Raw genomic sequence first — 19,447 nt, forward strand, 5'->3', positions numbered from 1 at the left:
TTTTAGAAAATGGCCTGAAAAATTGAAATTAGATCTCGGGCTCAAGGGAATGGACCCCAGACAAAAGATGAACTGATTCAAGAACAAAATATTTAATACAAAAAAAAGACAAATATTTAATGTGAAAAGAATTTTTAGCCCGAATTTTTGGCTCGCCCTAAGGCACATGCCTTGTCTGCCTAATGGTTAATCCAGCACTGCCCTCACCCCCACAACCACACAAACAATCTGTGCACCACCACCCCCCCACCCCCATGCCCCTTCCCCATGCCACTCCTGTAGATGGCCTCGAAGGCTCGGTTATGATGTTTCTGGCTGTCATTTTGCTTTGGAGCTGAAATCGCATGCTGGGGGCTTCATCACGCTCAACCGATATGAGATCAGATCACGATAATCACAAGATAAGTTACACCAAAAATAACTATAACGTTTTATCTGCTCAGAAACAGGTAAGGAAAAAAAAAATAATAATAATAATAATAATAAAAATCAACAAACCATCAACTCATGAATATTCATGTATTTTACTGTCGCTCGAGAGTCCAGAGAACGAACCAGTCTTTTGCCTCGCGCTTTGCTATTTCTTAAGCTCCGCCCACTTATTCCCCGCCCCTCCCCTCCCCTCCTATTCCCCGCCCCCTCCACCCCCCCCCCGCTCCAGCAGTGATGCTTTGGCCGATCCCAGCGCTTTCCCCAAACGCGCTCGCTGCACCGTTGTGTTCGCGGGCTTTGTTAAACCCTCTTCACCTTGTTCGTCGTTCAGCTCTGTGTCCATTAATACTGTCCGCCTGTGTCCAGGCGCCTCTCTCTCTCTCTCGAACGTGTGTTTGTAATTGTGTGTGTGTGTGTGTGTGTGTGTGTGTGTGTGTGTGTGTGTGTGTGTGTGTGTGTGTGTGTGTGTGTGTGTGTGTGTGTGTGTGGACCGTTCGCTCCCTGCCAGAGGAAGAGCATTCTGAGAGCGAGCGCAGCGCCAGCTGCCAGGTGAGTCCTTCGTCCCACGTGCGCACCTGCTCACAACACTGGGCACTGCCGTGTCTTTGTCTTTGTGGACCTTTTAACGTCCCCTTTTTATGTGTTACCTCAAGATTTCTTGGAGAGAGAGACAGAGACGCACATGTTGTTTTACGTCACTTCTTCAATTTACATTTTTCTTAAACTCGGGAATTCCTCGAAACATCAATTCCATGTGAGATAAATAAATAAATAAATAAATAAATAACGAACCCAAACCTTCAAAAGTGACCGGTTGAAGAAAAAAAAAATTTTGGGGGGGGTGCTTATTCTATGTCACAAAAAAACAGGCGACACAATTTTTCTTTACATTATGGTAAAGCGAGTCTGAGATGTGAGACTACGGTGAGGTCACGGTGTAACACCAATCGAGCATTGAGTAACGGAGCACGTGATCATCCAAAGTTCATACATCTGCCTTGAACAACATATTGATTCGAGTTTAAATTTGATTCCAACAAAATGGACGAGGATTTAACTCGAAGTGACACTTGTCTGATGCCTGGTGTTGGTCTTATGGTTTGGGTGGTGGCCTTGGGATCCCAGGATCCTGAGTTCAAATCCCACTCAGCTGTTGAATGAATACCAGGTGGGGTTAACTCGGCCTGTCATCCTTTCGTGATCGGCAAAATGAGTTCCAGCTTGCTGGTATCCTGTGTCGGAGTTGCGACACGTCCAGGATTGCACCCAATAGCCAAGGAGACTTCTCAGGCAGCACCAACGCTCCGCACGGAGTCTGGTCCCAAATGGATGGATGGAACAGTTGTCTACTTTTTGGTGGCCAACAATCCCCAAAGAAACATTTGGTCTGCCGGTTGGCATCTCAAAACTCCAAGAGAAAGCTTTGAGTACATTTTGTACATCTTCTTTTGTAACGGTGGGCATCATGGAAACGGCTCATTAACCTCGGATTTGGGTGCTGACATGTCCAATTCCCAAATTAAGTCAGCGGAAGATTGTTGCTCATTTTATGGTGATGCGCATCAATTGAGCTCCTTCAATAGGTGATACGTCTGCATCGGAGCTTGCCTGGTTGTTACAGAAACTGCAGATCTTCCTTGTATGAGGGCACGCAGAACCTACGTGCTCGGTACGACCTCCAAAGAGTGGCATCCCGCCCCAAATCAACATTTCATTTCTATAATCCAGGCGTTTTGCTTCTTGATGGAAGGAGCGAGGGATACCTTCATTCGACTTGGTCTACTTGGCACTCCCCGTCTGAGCACTTTATGGTCTCGAGACCCAATATTCGAATCCATGTACTTAGTATTGTCCTAAATTGTCTCCTCATGTTCTAATAATTAATGTAAATTATTGTTATGAAAATTGATGTTTTTAAATTACCTCTCACTATGTTTGCCAAGTTTTGTAGAAATATGTTGTTGATACGTTGTGGTTTCTATCGAGTTATCTTGCTGTGTATGTATAAGAATGTTTGTTTCGTTTATTTTTGCAACGTCGTTTCGTAATTGAGTTTCATTGGACCAACTAAACAAGGATGTGGAAGTTCAATCGATATAAAAAGGAAATGTGGTCGAAAATTGAGATCTTACCACACCCCAACTCCAATTAGTTTCTTGGCAACCACATTGCTGGATCATGCCATAAGAGTGAGGTTACTTTTCAAGGACTCGCCCTAAGAGCACATCCTGAAGGACCGCCATTTGAATCCCAATGGGAAGGTCATTCATGATCTAATGGTCAATGCTATTGATTTACCTGGAACTCAGGAAATTGTTCAAATGGTGTGCTTGGGACAGTGCGGCATAAAAAGCATCGGAGCAGAGCGCGGTTGTGGATTGACCGTGAGGTTACTGGAGAGAGACCAATGTCAGTACAATGATGAAATTGGTGTTACAGGAGAGGAGATTGAGAATATGAAAGCGAAGGAGATAGGGCTGGGGGGAAAAAAAAAACGTTTTGAGCTTTGCAAGTAAGATTGAGCAAGAGGCATTTTTGGGGACATTTGCCTGGAATCATTGCACTGGAGAAAGATCAAAGGCAGCTTCAATTAGGGCCTTCTCTGTTTTCCCCGTCAGTGGTCCGCTGCAGTGATGTTGCTGGATGAATCCATGCCAGTTTTCCCAGCACAATATTTACATGGTGTTGTGCCTGTAAGCAGCATCACTGCTGTTGCTGGTGCCAGGATTTCAGGTCAAGCTGTCATTTGCCCCTGCTTGCTGATGAACAGGTTTTCACTATGGATGCCGCCATCTTGGAAATGCTACTTCCTAAACCATCCTTGGACTTCCGGTTCCACCATGGTGCCCTGTGTCGATGCTTCAACCAACTTGTATTTGGATTTGGCTCTGTATCATCATGATCTGCCGTGACCCTGACACCGATTGTTGTCCACCGTCCTCCATCAGAGACATCACCTTTGCCGTCCCTCAGACAGTCATCTGCACTGCTTCACTGCTGGGAGTGGCCCAGTTCTCCTTTTTCCTGTGCAAATCTTTGGGCCCATTCAAAAATTTATTTCTTTATTTTTTTTTCTTCAAATTTTAACCCCGTCCTCTCCGTCATGTTCTGTGACAAACATTGCACCAGTCCAACCCTCCCCCCCTTCCTCCCCAGAAGGATCCCGTCATGCTAACATCAACCACAGCTCAATTATGTGAATTAATCGTATCACAAAATTGTTTTTAATAACGTGACATCTTTTCATCCCCACAAGGTTTCATATTCGTTTTGATCTGGGTGGATGTGATTTATTTTATTTTATGTGATGTCGTGACTGTTTTCAGGCAGGTCGAAATGAAGACCTTGTAATTGCATGGAACGATGGGAAGGAATTTGTAGATAAATGTACCCACGAACCTTTTGTTTGTGCATGACATTCAGGCATTATGTCTGTAGCCGGCACATGGTGTTCCACACATTTTAAACGATCCTGAGCATTGTGTAACTCGATTGTGAACGCCCCCCCCCCTTTCCCTGACATTTTGTTCCCCTCTCCTTCCTCCCAATCACCTCCCTTGCGATGCAATTTATGAATGGCCCCTTTAAACTCTGGTGCTGTTTGGCTTTAGCACAAAATTTGCACAGAAGAAGGCGTGAGCCTGTTGCCGGATCTATAACGTTCAGTGCTGTGATTTGATATGGCTTCGGACAATGTTTAAGGTTAAGGTTTGCTTTGGTGTCGTTTTCTGGTTTATGACATCTATTGATTTTTATTTATGTAATAAAGATGTTTATTTTTTCTAATCGGGCATTGTGGCGTGGTCTGTGCTCTGTGCTAATTTGGCTAATTCATCGTGGAAATATTTTGGCTCTTAAAGCCACTTTTTCTGGTTTCATGCTCGGGGTCGTGGCGCCCACTTATGGTCAGGTATGGGAGCATGTGCCAGAACAGCACGTCGCTACGTCCACTTTCCGCCGGTACTCCAGGGGCCTCTGTCTGGCCATCCCCCAGGCAGATGCCAGGCCCATCCCCATCTCCTTGAGATGATGGTCAACCTGCTGCAACCATGAGGCACGTGGTCGGCCCACTGGCCTCCTCCACTCATGAGACTCCCTCGCTGAGAGAATCTGGTGAGGAGGATCAGCGTCAGGAAAACGAGCCACATGTCCATACAGCCGCAACTGACGCTCACGGACTATGCAGGTGACAAATCTCATCCGAGTCTCTCTCAGCAACCGCTCGTTGGACACAAAATCCGACCAGCGATAGCCAAGGATTCTCCGAAGAGACCTGGTACCAAAGGAATTAAGTCTCCGTCTCAGATCCTTGGTCAGAGTCCAAGTCTCGCACCCATAGAGCAAGACTGGAAGTACCAAGGACCTGAAGACTCGGACTTTCGTCCTCCCGCACAGGTACCGGCAGCCCCACACCCCATGATCCAGTGAATCCATGACTCCCCAGGCCCGACCCAGACGTCTATTGACCTCTGACTCGCAGCCAGCAGAGACATGAATATCACTGCCAAGGTAAGTGAATCTCTCCACGACCTCAACATCCTCACCACAAACAGACACAGACAGGACAGCAGCATCCAAGATGTCACCGAAAGCCTGGATCTTCGTTTTGACCCAAGAAACCCGTAATCCCAATGGCTCCGACTCCTCATTCAGCACCTCGAGGGCCCCCAAGAGGATGTCTAAAGTCTCCGCAAAGATGACTGCATCATCTGCAAAATCAAGGTCCGATATCTTGACATTGTCAAACGATGCACCGCAACTTGATCTCTCCGACATCCTCCCTAAAATCCAGTCCATACAAGTGCTGAAAAGTGTGGGGGCAAGTACACATCCCTGACGAACTCCAGTAACAACTGGAAATAAGTCAGAGATGGTACCACCACACTTCACAGCACTCTCAGTACCAGAGTAGAGTTCAGACATCAGATCGATCAGTTTTGGTGGCACCCCACGAAGACCAAGAATCCTCCAGAGGACATCCCGATTCACTGAATCAAACGCTTTACAGAGATCAACATAGGCTGCAAGCAGCCCCTGCCGAAACTCTCGTCTGCGTTCGGTGAGGACACGAAGTGCAAGGATACGGTCAATCGTTGACCTCTTTGGTGTAAAGCCTGACTGCTCTGGACGCTGGTGCTCAAGCAGATGGTGGCGAACCCTATCAAGAATTATCCGAGCAAAGACCTTGCCCGGCACTGAGAGCAGCGTCACCCCTCGGTAGTTGTTGCAGTCTTGGCGATCACCCTTCCCTTTCCAGAGAGGAACAACAAGGCCCCTCTTCCAGTCAGTTGGGATGATGCCTGTGTTCCAGGCAGAGCACAAAACTGCAAGCAACGACACGAGTGCAGCATTTCCACCAGCCTTGAGAAGTTCAGCATGGATGCCACAGATCCCTGGAGCTTTGCCCCGTTTCAACTGGTTCACCGCAGCCAGTGTTTCCACAAGCGTAGGTGGACCACAGTTGATTCGAGGGTCAGCAACAGGGATTGTAACACCCTTGACGTCCAACTCGACAGCTGGGGGATCAGCCTGGTACAACCGCTCAAAGTAACCGGCCCAGCGGGCCTTCACTTCGGACTCCTCTGTCAAGAGCCTACCACTCTCTGCTCGAACTGCAGTGCTCCGAGGGATGGGCTTGGATGAACGTAATGCGCGAATTCCCCTGTAAGCGGGACGAGAATCACCTGTCCACAGGTGATGCTCTACACCCTCACAGATTCCTCACACATAGGCCTCCTTGTCCACCCTCAGTGCATGTACAGTTTTACGCCTCAGCTCCCTGAACAGCTCAGCTCTGCCATTCAGCCTGGCCCTGCGACTCTGGTCAATGGTATCCCGTGTCCCTTGAGAGACAAAATTCTTCTTTGCCCTGCGGTGAGCTCCAAGGCATCCACCGGCAACATCGAGGACGGTGGTCTTGAAGGCGCTCCACAACTCTTCAGGACCCCCCAAAGCACCCAGACCCCCCAAGTGTCCACTCAGCCTGTTCGCAAACTCCTCAGCTACTCTCTCATCCCTGAGCTTGGCAACATCCAGCCTAGGCTGGGATGGTACCATTCTCCAGGATTTAAGGTGCAGCTTTAGAGTTGCTACAACAAGCCTGTGGTCAGTATTGAGGAACTGAGCACTCCGGTAGACCCTGCAGTTCTGGATCATCCTCCAACGACCGTCAATGAGGACATGATCAATCTCCTTTGCCACACCGCCAGCGTTGGAATACCAAGTCCAGCGATGAGCTTGTGGGCGCTGAAACCATGAACCAGCCACCCTAAGTCCATGACTTCTTGCAAGGTCAAGGAACTTAGTGCCATTCTGGTTCATAGTTCCTGACCCATGGGGACCAACACACACCTCATAACCATCCCTATCAGTTCCAGTCGATGCATTGAAATCCCCCAAGACTAGAAGTGTATCTCGTCTGGGGCACTGATCAACCACAGACTCACAGCATAAACAGAGACCAGGGAAATGACACCTAAGGAGTGACGAATCCTTAATCTCATAATACGCTCGTTGACCGGTGTTACCTCAATTATCATTGGGGTCAGCTTATTGGACACAGCTACAGCAACTCCTTGGGTATGGTAACCATCAGAGCGACCAGACCAATAGTAGGTGTAACCACCCACCATTATCTCGCCGCAATCCGTTCTCCGAACCTCAGAGAGAGCTTCAATCCCGATGTCCAAACGCTTGAGCTCAGATGATAACAGAGACAGGTGATCATCCTCTCTTAGGGATAGGACATTCCAGGCACCCACCCGAAGGGACCGCCTCAGGTTAACCCAAGGAGACCGCCGTCTGGTGGACGACACCTCAGCACCACTCCGACACACTCTCCCGCAATCTGACCCAGGGATGTTACCCCGTGGTTTCCCTCCTATCAAAGATTGGGGGTCCCGAAGGCTTTGCCCCAATCCCGTCATCCGGTGAGCTGCCCTGCGAAGGGAAGCTGCACAGGAGGTACTCCCACGGAGTGGGTTTTCAGATTTTTTTGTGTTTTTGCGTTTTGCGGAATGAAGGGTTTTACGGTGGCCGGAGTGCAAATCCTGCCACCAACCTCCTAATAAGAAGTAACCCAACTGCAGGAGGACGTCCGCAGACACAGTTGGGCACTAGATATGGATGGCCGTTGGCTCACAAGGAGTTCCTCCGCCCTTTGACAGGTTTTGTTTTTAATCCTGCTGGGTGTCCATATCCAAACACCCCCCTCACCAGAAAACCTGGTGGGAGAGACGGTTTCGTCGCCGACAACCCGACCATGGAACAGGTTAGTACAGGTTTACATGGTACCTGTAGCAGGTCACAGATCGAACCTGACCTGACTTATGACGCTATGACGATCGAACCTGACCTGACCCACTTATGGGCATGGCTTAAGTGCCCTCTTCAGAAGCATTACTTCACTTTCCAAACATCTCTTGGGCTGGCACGAGCCCAGTCACGTGCTTTTATGTATATACACTAACATCTCCAAATGTCATTCATCATGGAATATATCTTCTTCTTTTTCTGCTTGTGTATGGCAGCTTTGCTGCCTGGTCGCTATCATTTTGTTGGGGTGTGACGATGCCGTTGGTGCTGTGCCCCTAAACCAGTACACTGCTACTCATTTCACTGGCCTCGGAAGGATGACAGGCTCAGTAAACCCCACCTGGTGTTAATTCAGCGGCAAACGGTGCTCAAACTCAGGACCCTAAGATCCTAAGGCACACTAACCACGAAGCCAATACCAGGCATGTAATATCTGACAAGCTCCTGCATAAATTCGAACACATAAAATACCACCCACCCCCCCTTATGGTTTGGGTGTTCTTGGAAACCCTAACACATCGTTGGTAAAAAAATATATATATATATATACATACGTTATATAAAAAGACATGTTACATCACACCCTTCAATTGTTTCTATTGCAGTCTTCCCTCGCGGGATTCAAGCAAGCAATGTGCCGCCATCTCATTTTATCCTCTATTACGACGTGATTTTTTATAACCCCATTAACCCTACCTAACCCGACATTCTTAGTTGCAGTTTACAATGTTTCCTCCCCTTCTTTCTCTTCTCATTTCTTGTTCATTCTTTCCCTTAACTCGTTTTTGTTGCCCCACTAGCCCACTCTCAGCCCGTCGCCTTTTTGCCCTCTGTCATCTCGCTCTTCCATCAGCCTCGATCTTGTATAGAAAAAAAACGAAGTTGGTGATGTGAATGAGATGGTAACTGTTGTGATGTCCTTGCCCATGTAATATCAGGGATAATATATTTTTTTTTAGATCCTCATGGAGGATCTCTAAGTCTTACTCACGTTGTTGTTCTTGTGGACTTTTTTGTTTCACAGCCTACAGTTTTCATCGAAACTTCCTGAAATTTGGCATATATACGTATATATATATATATATATATATATATATATATATATATATATATATATATATATATATATATATATATATATATATATATATATATATTTATTTATATTAATATTTCGGCACGCCCCTTTTTTTGTTCCACCATCAGATTTTTGTTACTGCATGAAATGAAACGAGCTTTGACATGTAGAGTTATGATATTATTGTCTTCCTTAAGAGGCGCCTGAAAATTCGTTTTGATGATTATGGAAATTAAACCTATATTAATATTTCGGCACGCCCATTTTTTTGTTCTACCATCAGATTTCTGTTACTGCATGAAATGAAACAAACTTTGACATATATAGTAATGATATTATTGTCTTCCTCAAGAGGACCCTCAAAATTTGTTTTGATGATTATGGTAGTTAAACAGTTCATGTTCTCCATTTGCAAAATGGGAGGAATTATTGCACAAAAGATAAGTAAAAATGTTTCCCATTTTTTAGAGGACCACTAAGATGAGTTCGGCTCATAGAATCACGCTCCATTTGGGGAGAAAACAGTTGAGTTCATACCTGACGAATTTGCACTTTCCATGTGCTGTCGTTTCTTCACAAAACCATGACTTTCTGACTAAGTACAAAGTATTTCTTTGCTTTTTTTATACATGGTTGCCGTTTTGAAATTTTCATCGACCGATACCCACTGTCCAGCCGGACCAGCTGCCAACAAAGTATCGCCCGGTCAGTTCCGGTTAAACCCAAAATCATGATAATCGTTTTCGTGTGGAGGTGAGTACTGACAGTGCACTTGGGTCTTTTCCGGGTGGGTGCGGGATTGAGCACGTGCACATAAAAATCTCGGGTCTCTGCATAGTGGCGTACAGGCTTAAGTCGTACTTCTGTTTACTACCGTAGAAAATCACAGAACCATCCGATCGACATGCTGTTAATAGTTTCAGAATCAGCTAAAATCTACAAGATATGAATATGTAGACGAAACTGATCCGGCCTTTTGGATCACTTTAAAGTAGGGTGCCCTGTAATTTTAATGCGCTCTATGGATCCTCCAGAACTCAAAAATGGTACACGTTGTGTAGTCACTAAACTACATGGTAATGTCATTGAAGTGGAGCTACTGCGGGACAGTCGAAGGGGAAAACCTGAATGATAATCAATGGATAAAATTGATATAATATATTGTTTAAAATACATTCATACTATCTGTCTTTTACCATATGTTGCCAGTGACGCCTGTCGAAGACGGGCACCTTTACTAGCATATATATATATATATATATATATATATATATATATATATATATATATATATATATATATATATATATATATATATATATATATATATATATATATATATATATATAAAAATTCCCTGTGCAGACAGTAACCATCTCCGATTTTGAAAATTCCTCCTAGAAAAAAAGTCATGACGTCAAAATATCTCCGCTAATGGAAATCGCCTTAAAAATTATCTCAAACTAGGCAAGCTTTTTGAATTCTGTTTGTGGGAATCGAACAGGGCATTAGCAGAGATGAATTACCGCACATATGATACATCACTATGACGTCATTCCTATTTTTGACATTTTTTGTTTCACAACCCAGAGTTTTCATCGGATCTTCGTGAAACTTCCCATGTATATGTAGAAAGCCCACGCGCAGGCAGTAACCATCTCCGATTTTGGAAATTCTTCCTAGAAAAAAGTTGACGTCATAATATCGCCGTTAATGGAAATCGCCCATACCATTATCTCCGAAACTAGGCAAGCTGTTTGAATTTTGTTTGCGGGAATCAAGCCGGGCATTAGCACAGATAATTAATTATCACAAACCTGATACATCACAATGATGTCATATTCGTTTTTATGACGTCATCATTAAGAGGACGAGGATCTTAGCTCATTCGAGCTTGTTTTGCCATTTGTCGGTTGTTTTTTCATTTGGTTTGTGCTCCAAAATACTGGTGCGCTTATAATAGTCCACTCGATAATTCCACAATGTGAGAGGTCCAATCGAGACCCAAAACCACAGCAATGATGCTATAAAATACAGATAATTTAATGATAACAGGGGAGTATGGCACAATAATCAATAGTGATTAAAAGACGGTGGGGGACGCTGGGGGTGGGGGTGGGGGGGGGAGAGAGGAACCATCGAACTGCTTATTCCAAATGAATAGGCCTCACTCAACGTCTATCTTAAAATTAACCCCTAATCAAATCGGCCTCGTATTGGGACATAAGACAAACGGGAAAGAAAGATGTTGGGGAGTTAGAGATATTAGTCTTCTCTGTTACGTGCTGGGATGATGCAGCAAGGGGAGAGTGGTTGTCCGGGGGATGGATGGAGAGGGGGCGAGACGAGCTCCTTCCGGTGTTGCTCATTACTCAGCTTGCTTGGGTCGGCTGTGCTCCAACTTTCACGCAGCATTCCAACTCTGCTGATGGCCCTTGTACTCAATGCCACTCACCCTGGTGAACTGCCAACTGCCCTTCAACTCACACTCTCTTTTATCCTCCGATTCACTTTTAGTCCCCCTTATACGAGCTCAGGGTCGTGACGTCACCAACCTTTCCTCATTGGCCTTGATGACGGCTATACGCGGAAGGTCAATGTCACAATAAAAACTTTCAATTTTTAATGAAATTGAAGTTAAAAACGAAATAACAGTGTTTTGGCTGATTGACCATCGTATGTCATGTGTCCCCTTCGGTGGCGAGAAGGGACGAGCTTAGCTTCTGCGTACACACTTCTGTGCTCAAAGGTGATTGTTAGGAATCAAAGCCCTTGCGTGTAAGTCCAGTATAAACATTCTGAATGCAGAATGTAAATTAATACATGAATGATCACCATCTCCATGGGACCACACTGAGTGTCAGGAGTGGTCTCAGCCTCCTGCATGGTTAAACAAGGAAATTAGGAACCATTTGGTGCATTAAACTCCTGAGGTTTTTTTTTTTTTTTTTGCCAACAGCTTCCAATCATGTCTCTCACCTGTACCTCGAGGGCATAATCAATCAGCTCTCACCTAATCAATTACCCCAGGTGTCAAGGATTACCAAATAAGTTAACGACCAAGTAAAGCGACACAAAGTAAGCTCTTTGCTGTTCAAGTCCTACATGTGTTCCTCTACAACGACAAACATTCACAATTAGTAAATACCTGAGAATCCTAATGCCACACGGCCTTTAAATTCTCAGTCTTTCAAATGGACTGGAGAATACTCTACTGAGGCAATCCAGGTCGGAGGCAAAGCGATACGCATGCGCATACGGCGTTCGGTGCATTGTTGAATTTATCGGGTCAGAAGGGCTCTGTTTTGGTTTATTATTATGCCTGACTGCAACCACACCTGGTTCATGAGCCGTGAGGCAAAGGTATTGTGCAGACGGTCACTATGAATTGTTATATGGATGACAAAATAATGAGACAAGATGTTCAGACAGTCTTACGATCGTACGATGAGATGACATCGAGCTTACCGACTGCTCTCGCAATCAAACGAGCGAACTTGCATCTTCTTGTGATGTTTCCAAGCGAGCAGCATCAGATATTTAAATGGCCTTTTGTTCAAGGTACGCACACACCTTTGATTGTTTATTTACGCAAGAGAAACAAGATTGAATTTTTCTGCTAAGATGTAATTACATAATTTATCAGTTACAATTGTATGATATGCTGATTTATGCGTGGAGCATAACTACAAAGCAGTCCGTTATATTTGAAAGACATTTCGGTGTCTTTCTTCAAGTGGGGATCATGGCATCTTACACATCTCAGAATCGAGACAGTATCCTGGAAGTTAGACGTATAAAAGGCATCTTGGTGAAATTGAGGGACCAAGTAACGCTTTACATTGTATCATGTCTCCATCCTTCCATGGATGCTTCTTGGCAAGGGAATACAATGGGTTATTTGCCATTACTTTCTGAACAGTTTTATAGTCAGAGCAGGAATTTTGAATTTGGCCAGGGTGCTGGCACACAACAGCCCACTACTATTTTTGGGATCCACTGTAGGATCTTTACCGTCCATGGCAGGCAGTAACTGTTCGCAGACTGGTACCCAGATTCATGTCCATTGATGCAAAGCACTGTCTGTGAAACATCCGTTTCGAACCGAGACTGTACTAGGCAGCTCTGAGGAGAGTTTGCTATCTCTGAGTTATCCTCGAAGCTCGAAGTTATATTCTTCAGTCTCGTTTAGAGGAACGGTATTTAAGATAAATTTCTCTAAAATACTAGGTAACTAGATTGAACAATTTTGATTTTTCTCTTCTATTATTTGAGAGAATTTTATTACAAACTTAAGCTGTTGTATTTGAATATGTTTTTGTTTTTACATTTTGTACAACTCAGTTACTTGGAGAACAGGGGCGGACAAACTGTGCGAGCCATCTGCTGTGAGTCCACTGCTCTCTGGGAGCTCTGAGCTTAATGGGCCAAAACATTGATGATGAAGACGGCGTTCTTCTGAAGGTGCAGTCAGTTCCAGGTGTGCACGTGACACGTTCTTTGAAAAATCTATCTTTGCCTAACAAAACTGCATAGGACAACATTTGTTTGCAATGTCTGTGTTTTACGTGTTGATATTTCGCTTGTCTGTAATTGCTTTGTTATTTGGGCTCCACGGATCCGCTCCATGGGACTTCCTCGTATTGGAGTAAACAATGTCGTTTCTTTCATTCTGAGATCATTTTCACTTGGTGTTTTGTAGTATTTTACTCAGCAGGTGAATCCACCAATGCACCTTGGAATCAAAACATAATGTCCAATCAAAGACGGGATGAGATGCGAGAACCTCCGAGCAAACGAGTTTCAGGTTCTAATCCTATCCAGGTTCCTCCCGATGACTCCGTGTTTCCTCTTTACTTCTTGGGGTTCCTTCTTGCTCTTCTGTTTTATTATGTTTGTACCATATCCTGATGCTGTGTGGTCTGTGCTTCCCCGCTGACGGACCTCTGGTAGCTTGTACATGTTGCTGTGTTTGAGCCTGCGGAGTAACGGTTGAAATCTATCTGTCTGGGTTCTTCCCGACATCTTTGTTCTTTGTTCCTTTTCACATCTCTTTCTAACTTTTTTTTTTCTCAATTCTCTTTATTCATTCTCGTTCTTGCTTTTTCTTCCCTTTCATCTTCTTTCCTCTACATTTCTCTTTTTCATTATCTATCTGTCTAAGGAGAAGTGAATTCTTGCAGAATTTTTTTCTGCAAGGCTCACTTGGCTGTGCCTGGATGGGTTTGAGTAGCGGTAGCGGAGTAGCGGCTGAAACCCGAATCCTCTCCAGGTTCCTCCTGATGACTCCGTCATTTTCTCCGTCAAATTTTTCAAAATTTGGATTTTCAAATGGCCAATCGGGCAGATTTGATCAGAAAGCCCTGCAGAACAGAAATGCCAAATTTGATGCTTGTATCATAATTTGCACGATTTTTATACTATCTACTACACTAATGGAGTATGTGAAGAAATTATTTGCAAAAGGAATTTTAAACAAACTTTTGTGTTTGAGAAAATCGACATTTTTGTTTTTGGGTTCAAGGCTCATGGAGGAATGTGACACAAATCATGCATACACGTGCAGGAAAAATACATGCGATAATGCCAGACGTTACCAGATGAAAAAGAGCTGCTGAGCATTGGGAAAGGAAGTTCCCAGGGAACTTTGGGGGTCACTTTTCATGAAATTTATTTTCTCTCTTTACTTAGCAGTATAATTGAAAGAGAAATTTCCTTCTCCCCCTGGATGCCAATGTATGTGGTTCATCCATTTTCTAATCGTTTATAAGCGAACAATCAAACAAGGAAGCGGCACGTACCATTTGGGAAGTCTTTCGTATGACTTGGCCAGAGTCGGGATCGAATTGCCGACCTATCTGACTCACAGCAGGCACTCTAACCATGAGTCTGCTAACAGAGTTTACTTGCAGAAAAAAAAAATATATATATATATATATTGTTGCAGATTCCGCGCCCGCCGGCGTGCGACGGCCACGTAACTCGAATCGCGGCACGTCGCCCACCGGACGGACAATCCAGTCGTGACCCTCTCGGACTAACGCCGGGAACCAGTCACGGGTGGACCTTTCGGTCTCACCGCGATCGAGCCAATCAGCCCCCGCGTGGGATAGGGTTGCTCGCCAAATTCGACCTACCTAAGTACCCACGCGGAGGGTAGACCGGGCGATCGCACCTCGCCGCAGGTCGACTTCGGACACGGGCCACTTAAGCGACCCGTTCCGTACTATCAGAATAACCGAGCGGTGTTATCGTCGACCTCGACGGTTCGATTAATTATCGGGCGTACTCAGCCCACTACCAACCCTTTACGTGAAGCAAGATGAGGGTTCAATGGGGGAAAAGACAAAGCGAAGCGGGAGAACAGTTCAACAATAAAGCACATTTATTCGCGGCACACGGGAAGCACACAAATACAATTCCACCAAATGCACACAAAAAAAAGAAAACACACTTCCATTTACACAAAAAGCAAATATAAAAGTGAAAACACAGTGCAGAGCTAATACCGACTACCGAGCACACGGCAACACTTATACAATTCTACTTCACAGACGGCGCCGACAACACATACCCAAAACCAAGGAAAAGAAATACCCTCAAGAATGAGGCAGGCCTGAGGCCGAGACCGGGTCGGGCCTACCCGTCTGGTGATGAGACGCGGAGCGGCGATGGCCCCGCAACCCGCGGGCCTCGTGGACAGTGCCTGGCAGGGGGTGGGAACGGGGCCCCCTTGGTCGCACTATCTCAGCGCGGGGGAAACAGGAGGGGGTTGCTGATGCTCGGGGTATAGAGGATCTTTATTATCCCTGGTGTGCGTCTCCACCTCGGCCAGGTCGCGCTGCCGGCCTCCCTCGGGCGTGCAGCTCCTGGCACCGACGCGAGCACCCCCTCGTCCGGCTCTCTTCAGCTTCTCCAGCCACTGCAGGCTTCGGGCTCCAGACTTCCACACTCGTCCCCTCCGTTCCGACTCCTTCTCGTTCTCGTTCTCTTTTCGTTCTCGTTCTCCTTCGTTCCGACTCCTTCTCGTTCTCGTTTGCGACTCTCCCTGACTGACGAACACCGTCCTTTTATCCCCCCGTAACTTCGCCTTTGACCCCCTCCCTTTGACCTTTCACCTCGCTCCCCATTGGCCCGAGAAAAAGTGGGCGTGAAGGCTTTTTGATCCACAAATTTGCATATATCGATCGCCCTGGGGGCGGGCCAAATCGCCCCTCGCTCACCGATTGGACGGCAAAAAGTGGGCGTGTGTCGTTTTTGATCCGTTTTTGAAGCACAAAATCCGTGATTTTGTACACGCTGTTCGACGCGCGTTCTGCATGAGTCCAACACCGGTACCCACAGCGGGGCAAGAACGGTGGCGATGCTACGGTTGCGAGGTGTGACGGGAAGGTCGTGGCGGTTGTGGTGAAGCGGCGTTGTGGTTGGTGGTTGATGTTGTGGTTGTGATCATGGCGGTTGGTCCAAAATAAAGATAGTAAAAGAAAAACGGCTATCCTGAAGAGTCGCAGCACGTATAAATGACATGTATTCCCACTAGACAACGGGTTTGGGCCTAACTACACATGCACTTACCGAGATACCTCACCTAAGGGACCTGAATGGTGGTTTGCGAATCTGGTAACCACAACAATATATATATATATATATATATATATATATATATATATTTTGTAGTTTGCAATCAATTTTGTTCTTTGAATGCCATTATTATACTAATTTGATTGGCCTCTCTTTCTTTCTCCGATTATGCATTTTCACATCAAGCAAATTCTGAGAGATTGTTTGGTCTATCAAACCAGTATCATATCCGCATAAATGCCGCTCTACCCAATTTTTTTTAAATATGAGAGCTGCTTGGTGGGAGGATGGGAGGGGAAGGGATGTTGGAGAAAATATATTTTTTGACGTGGTTAGTAATCCCAACCCTCTCCAGCAGGGGTCAGTAAACCACTTGCACTGCTCCACATGTACAGGTGAGAAACAAGGCATCCTCCCATTCTCACAGGGGTGAGGGGGCGAGGGGAGATTTGTGCCCATGACTTGACCCTGGGTACCTCAAGCGCATATTCAAAATTTGGTGAAGTTTGGCCCAGCTGTTTTTGATTCGATAAATATCAGACATGCATGCATACACGCACGCACGCACGCACACACACACACACACACACACTTGCCTTTTTTGTATGGTATGGCTTAGAAAAAAATGTTTGAAATAATTTGGTATCCAGTAATTATCTTTGTTAATCCCATAAAACATGTTTTTATCCCCCGCCGTGTGGCGGAAGGGGGATATTGTTGTCACCCGGGTCGTCTGTCCGTCCGTCCGGCTGGCTGGGCGTCAACATTAATAGCTGTGAGTGCGATAACTCATAAACTGTTCGCCATATCGATTTGAAATTTGGGTCACACATGTACCACCTGAAAAGGAAGAACCCTCTTGATTTTGGGTGTGGCCGGATCCAAGATGGCGGACTGGGGCGGCCATCTTGAAAAAAATGTTTCAATGGCGGGGGATTCCCCATCTGTGATGGGTATATTTTCAGATTGTTAGAGATTTGTTTGCATCAAAAAAAATCGGGTCAGTTGAGTATGTACAAATCATAGGTTTGCATCTTGTGACCGCATCGACATAAATGCTGTTAACTTTACCTGAACAAACATGAAAACCTCAATGCAAGCACGTTCATGGGCCTTCATTGTCAGTCTTTGGACAATCAATACTGTCTTTTGTGTCTGCTCTGCATGCTTTTAAATGTGTCTGCGGTGAAGGGCGGGTGGGGAAGGGAAGTTATTGCATCATATTTAACCATATTAGAACTAGCAAGATACTTACTTTCAAAAAGTTCTTTATATAATAACGTATCATGATCTGAAATGCCAGTGATAGATTGGACACAACAAGCCTGGTGTTGGCGCAGTGGTTAGGGCAGCGGCTTGGGATCCAAAAGGTCCTGAGTTCAAGCCCCGTTGAACCACTGAATTAATACACCAGGGGGTTGACTCAGCCTGTTATCCTTCCGAGGTCGGCGAAATGAGTACCAGTGTACTGGGCCGGTGTATACCCCGGTTAAATAGGTGTACCATATCCCTGTGTTGTAAGAGGCGACCAGGGTTGCGTCAGGAAGGGCATCCGGCGTAAAACATGTGCCAAATCACTATGCGGATCATACGGATGATCCGCTGTGGCGACCCCTAACGGGAGCAGCCGAAAGAAGAAGAAGAAGATTGGACACAACATATAAATGCCCCCCCCCCACCCAATGGTGAGTGGGTGCTCTCCCCCTTCCCATCAATATCTTTCACATGAGGAATCTCGTGATGTAATGTAAATGTCGTGTTGCTGTGAAGGTATGTTTAAAACATATTATGAATATGTCTTGAATCTGTGTAAAAGTGTAAATGTCCATATCCCTTCCCCCAGGAGAGGTGACCAAAAGCATTGTCGCCTTCATATTTCCAGGTCCAAAACGCTTTCGTAGAGGTATAGCTTGTATCTGTATGTTGAACGGTTTCCAACTTTACTCCATGTACACAGACACACAGCCAAACAAAGCTTCTGTATTTGAGGAGTCGATTATAGAGAACACAAAAAGGGTCATAGTTTGTTGGTGCTGCACACCTGATAATTTTACCCAATGGGTATTTGAGCCCTGGAGCACCAATGGAGCTCGCACCCTTGCTTTGTGGTGCTTCTTAACAATGTCCTGTTCTGCTTTTCATCGGGTAGGTTTTGTCAATCGCTGTCACTCAAATGCTCAGTGTAATGCTAGTCTCAACCAGGAGTGGGTGAGTCGTGTGGTCATGACCACAAACTGACCAGGTGCAGCAGCGCTCGAGTCAGTCATCAGCGCAACAGCTGCACTTTCCAGCTGAGACCCAAGAAATTGTAACCAACCAACCCTCTTGTCACATGGGTGACTGGCTCCAGATCTGTGCTGGAGGACCCTGTGAGTTATTGCGACGTCATATATGCACCTCTATATTTACCTCTGCCACCAGAGGTGAAGGAGGTTATGTTTTCACTCCTCTCCATCTCTTTGTTACCTTCGCATTCTGCGAAAGGTTATGTTTTGGTCGGCGTGTATTTATTTATTTATTTATTTATTTGTAATCTTGTGATTCGTATAACTCAAAAAGTATTAAACCGAATTGCATGAAATTTGGTGGGATGATTGGTTATAAGCCAGGAAGCATTCGATTAGATTTTGGGATCGTTCGGGTCAAAGGTCAAGGTCAAGGTCACGAAAAGGTTAAAATTCGTCTTTTTACGATAACACGATCAATTTTTATTCAATTTGCATGCATCTAACGCCAAAATGTTCAGAATTCAACGCCTCATCTTGTGATATGCAATATGACACAATGACGCCCATACTCTTGTTACCGGTTAGGGGACAAAGGTCAGGGGGTCACGACCTTGAAAAATATGCGGTTTTTGTCATAACGCGGTCAATTCTTGTCCGCTTTACATGAACCCAGCACCAAAATGTTCAGAATTTAATGCCCAATCTTGTGACACAATGACGTCATAACACATGTCACCGGTTGGGGTAAAATGTCAGGGGGGGTCACGCCCTTGAAAAATATGTGGTTTTCGGCATAACTCAGTCAATTCTTATT

At 45.3% G+C, this 19,447-nt stretch overlaps 1 protein-coding gene across 7 annotated transcripts in view; it reads left to right on the plus strand.

Moving 5' to 3' along the window:
• The first annotated feature begins 668 nt into the window (after positions 1-668).
• The window catches only part of DISP3 (dispatched RND transporter family member 3), a 529,314-nt gene continuing 510,535 nt past the window's right edge, over positions 669-19,447 (plus strand). For 5 of the 7 annotated variants that reach the window (XM_085899158.1, XM_085899165.1, XM_085899159.1 and 2 more), the window contains exons 1-2: positions 669-981; positions 13,169-13,304. The gene's annotated coding sequence lies outside the window, so the exon portion shown is untranslated. The remainder of the gene's footprint in view (positions 982-13,168; positions 13,305-19,447) is intronic. The other 2 variants (XM_085899163.1, XM_085899164.1) reach the window with 1 other exon arrangement.

The sequence above is a fragment of the Eptatretus burgeri genome, chromosome 10 (genome assembly GCF_056783735.1).
Source record: "Eptatretus burgeri isolate ZD-2024b chromosome 10, Ebu_testis_v1, whole genome shotgun sequence".
NCBI classification, from domain to species: Eukaryota; Metazoa; Chordata; class Myxini; order Myxiniformes; family Myxinidae; genus Eptatretus; species Eptatretus burgeri.